Source organism: Larimichthys crocea, chromosome XIV (genome assembly GCF_000972845.2).
Source record: "Larimichthys crocea isolate SSNF chromosome XIV, L_crocea_2.0, whole genome shotgun sequence".
Classification (NCBI taxonomy): domain Eukaryota; kingdom Metazoa; phylum Chordata; class Actinopteri; family Sciaenidae; genus Larimichthys; species Larimichthys crocea.
The window spans coordinates 6,787,154-6,791,525 of record NC_040024.1 but is presented as its reverse complement, the minus strand read 5'-3'; the positions used below and the strand labels follow the sequence as shown (position 1 = coordinate 6,791,525).

Sequence of the window (4,372 nt, the reverse complement as noted above, 5' to 3'; positions counted from 1 at the left end):
TGTTATTATTCTTGGTTTTGCACTCAGGTGTACTCTGATCAAAGTAGGCAATGCATTTTTCCTGGACATGATAACGTTACTTTAATATGCCTCCAAGGAACACGCCCCCCCAGTCCTGGAGCTGGATTCATTTTCACTGATTTCAAAACTTCGTAGATTATTTTAGATATTTTCCTCGTGGTCAGCACACCCCGCTTAACTGAGAGTAATAAAGATGTTTTGTAATCATTCAGGTCGGCATATATATATATAGATATATATAATATTAATTATATATATATAGATATATCTATAAATATATAATTGCAAATATGTTATTTGTATATTTTTTAAATAAAAAAAATGTAAAAATAATATGATCTATCTATCTATCTATCTATCTATTATCTATCTATATTATCTATCTACTATCTATCTATCTATCTGTCAGATAGATAGATAGATAGATATAGGTAAGTTGATATTTTGATTTTCTAAAAAGTGTAAAAAACAATATGATGTCTGATGCTGTTCTTACCTGTACCTGTGTTTCTGTACATGTTTGGTTGTTTGTACTAGGAGAGCAAAGTGTAACGGGAGTCAAAGTCTCGTGTTGTTTCCTCCTTACTGGAGAATAAGTGACTCTGATTTAACCTTCCATGATGCAACACAGTGACGGAAGCCAGAATCATGTCGACCCATGAGGCACTAAGATTCTCGGGCACGATCCCTCAACAGGAGAAAACAACAAGAGGAAGCATCAGAGGACAGTTAAAATACAGTGTGACAGTTTGAACTAAACAAAACTTCTGTAGGACCAAAAACAACCGCGGTCATGGAAGAACAGCGGGTGAGGAATGAGTGTGGACCATGCTACTGAACTTTCCTGATTGAGATGTTCATGCAAACTTCTCTGCATTAAGCTTCCATAGATCAATCACTTTCTAATTCATCATGATACATCTATTGCCTTATGTATATCTCACTTAAGTCTTGTGGCAATAATCATCCTTTGAGCTTGTTTTATTTTGGTTTTGCACTGTGTGAATTATGTGATACTGATTACTTTGAATCAATACTAATACTTTAATTCTTACAATACCATACTGTGAGCCCATACTTCAACGCTGACTTCCCTAAATGTGGTTTTTAAACTCCATTCCGTACAGGATATTAAAGGTTACAACCAAGTCAGTTTATTGCTGACAGGGGTGTTGTTTCATGTTGTTCTCATTAATACTATTTTAGATATACAGTCGTTGTTGTGTCGTTTGTTTAACAAATGCTGCTGAGTTCTGCTGTAGCCTTTCTATTTGTGGTTTTAACAGTTTTTGCTTCCTCGCATTGGTGGTTGAACCGAAGGCTGTGCATTGGCTGGGAGGCCGTTCAATCAATCTTAACTCACCAATAGTGTTGTCACGTACCGGGTTACTGGTTCGGTTTCAGCACAAAACAAGAAAACAAAAAAAACCTTCAGTCGTGGATGAGGTCACCCTCAGGTTGCAGACCGGACGCGTGAAGGGGGGGGGTGAGAGGCGGAATGGAAAGGCAAAAAATGAAATAAAGTATCACCTGATTTTACTATTGGTGGTCAGTTTTATTTCAAAACCAAACAAACATATTTGACTATAATGTCAGAAGATGATTTGATTCACAAATTAGACAAACCGCAAAATGTAACGACCGTTTAAAAGCGTTTCTACCTGGGACGTCAACAACTAAGGTTAACACTAAAAAGTCAGAAAGAATTCCGATTTTTTTGTAAAGATCCGTGGGTATGTTCCACCCAAACAGCGAAAGACTACGGAATGTGGAATGTGTCAGTATTCAGGGTCTTACCAGCACGACATAACTGATCACCCTCCTCTGCTCCAGGCTTCTTCAAGGCACAAATGAAGGCTTTTGGAGTTCGGAGGAAGGAATTTTTTTCTTCTTACATTGTAAAAACTTACAGACATGTATGGCAAATTGCATTAGTGCTGACTACCGGAGCGAGCCAACCTATTACCACTGTATTTTGAATTGAAAGGGCTTAATGCAATGCGATAGGATTTTACAGTGGAGTAAATATTGGCACCAGGAGGCCTTTTTATCAATTCAAAATAAGACACTTGAGTCCTGAAATTTGCTCAAAATGATTCGTAACTAAATGGCTGTTATACTGACGTGGAGGGAACAGTCAGGATGGTCCTGAGGATCAGGTGTTCAAAACCTTGTCAGAAATTATGGATCCAAACTGATTTTAAAGTGGTAATAGGTTTGCCTCCGTATCATGGACTACATGGCAATTTGCCGAACATCTGGCATAGGCGCCACTTGAAATAGAAAAAGAAAACACGATACGTCTGCTTCACTTGCCGCAATCCTTTTATTTGTGACGGTTACTTGATGCAGCCCAGCTCAACCAAGACCTACCTCGAATTGAGTTGAACCCCCCCTGCGATGAGATGAAGTTTTGAAGTTTGAGGGGCATGAGTAACTACAAAAGTGAAATTCCCAGTACACATTAATGGTGCTCAGTGTTGGAAGGAAGCCAGTGTTAAATAAGTACAGCCAAGTGAGTCTGAGTCTGACAATGTGGGAGGATGACGGCAAGCTGTATACGAGGAAGTGGGAGACGTCGCACACAGGTATTGTGGCGGGGTATTGCGCAAACTTTGTGGTTAAGACACACGTGGGTTTTCGTTCTTCATTCTGACTGTGTGACGTCTTCCTGTTCCCGTTGCCCTCCCGCACGTGCCGTTTGTGGACCTGTACTAGGCGCTGTGGGTTGTTTCCGATAAAGCAAAGCGACAGTGACAATCAGTCAGTCGTTCATAGAAAACTGTCCGGGTTTTATTAAAAACCTGTTTTACTCTTCCGATCTCAAGCTGACACAAAGACTGAAGACTGAAAAGACACAAGACTGAAGACTAAAGACACAAAGACGAAGGATGAAGACACAAAGACTGGAGACCAGCTCGGACGTTTGGACATGTACAGCAACTTTGAACGAGAGACTTTCGCGTCACTGAACGGAGCAGGGAGTCGAGCACTCGGCACCGAGCACCGATCGCCATATTTAGGTAGGAAAGTAACAACGACAATTATTCTAACTGGTGAAACTTGAATTGAATCATCTGTCATGTATCAACTTTAAACTGTGGGACGCAGAAGTAACTTTAAAGAACACAATAATACGTCATTAATACTATAATTATTATGTATGGTATTATATTATAGTTATAAGTGTTGACGACCTGAAAACTGATCATGACCAGCGATGTATAGTAAGAAGTGGAACTACTTAAGTACTGTACTTAAGTACTAAACATGCAGTATCTGTACTTTTTGGAGTAGTATTTTTTCCCCCAACTTTCCACTTTGTACGTGCACGACATATTTTGATGAATTTATACTTTATGCCGATACATTTTTTCATGTGCTGAAATCGTTACTCGTATTACTATTTGTTAGCGTCCGCCGGACGAAACAAACTGGCAATTTAGTCTGAACGGTTTGGTTCCAGACTCGATGATGACTGTCGGCCGTAACCACGCCAAAAAACCAACTGAACAGTCCCTGTCTCACACATCAACCTCGCTCGTGCGCTGTACGTCATACACCAGACTCACCCAGGCGCGCGCTCTCTCACCTGCTGCCCCGCCCCCTCGCTCTCGCATTCATTCAGACGCATTCACAGACCATGGGAAATCACAGAACTCTACCATGAACATTGTAACACTGTAACATTAGAAGTTGTGCCTTAATAAATATTTGAAATAATAAACGACAGTACTTCTACTTTTACTTGTACTTGTACTTTCAGTACTTGAGTAGCAATTTTTTACATACTTCTACTTGCAATACTTAAGTACAAAACATTTTGAATACTTTAGTACTTTTACTTAAGTATGGTGTTTAAAGAACACTTCAACTTCTACTCAAGTCAGTTTTTTGATATAGCACTTGTACTTCTACTCCACTCTGTTACTGCAGTACTTTATACATCTCTGATCATGACTAAAGTTGGTTGATGAGTTCACAGAGTTCTTTTATGAACTCAGTGTAGAAACACAGTTGATGAAACTTTGTGACTTTGTCTCAGTTCAGAGACATTTAGAGACGTGACAACAAGTCTTTCTGTTGTTTTTGCAAACTGTGACTCACATAGTTCAGCTCCTCCCAGCTGCTTCAGAGCAGGAAATGTAACCACTCCTCTACCAAACTGCAAATGAATCACGCATGCGCGAAGTTACCGCTGAGTGATCCCAGGGTGATTTTATTAGTGTTGGGAAGTTCGAGTCTTGTTACCGATTCTGATCACTGACATCTGTGTATGTGCTCTCTTTCTGCTCTTCACCAAGAAGAAGATATACTTTATTAATGCCACGGACGGGGAAATTCTTTTTAC

The 4,372-nt window shown here is 39.7% G+C and overlaps 2 protein-coding genes across 4 annotated transcripts in view; one reads left to right on the top strand and one right to left on the bottom strand.

Moving 5' to 3' along the window:
* Positions 1 to 4,372, bottom strand: part of LOC104935135 (V-set domain-containing T-cell activation inhibitor 1) — a 592,626-nt gene that overhangs the window by 341,263 nt on the left and 246,991 nt on the right. The gene's annotated exons all lie outside the window — the stretch shown is intronic.
* The window catches only part of LOC109139696 (putative selection and upkeep of intraepithelial T-cells protein 1 homolog), a 20,784-nt gene that overhangs the window by 624 nt on the left and 15,788 nt on the right, over positions 1 to 4,372 (top strand). The window lies entirely within an intron of this gene.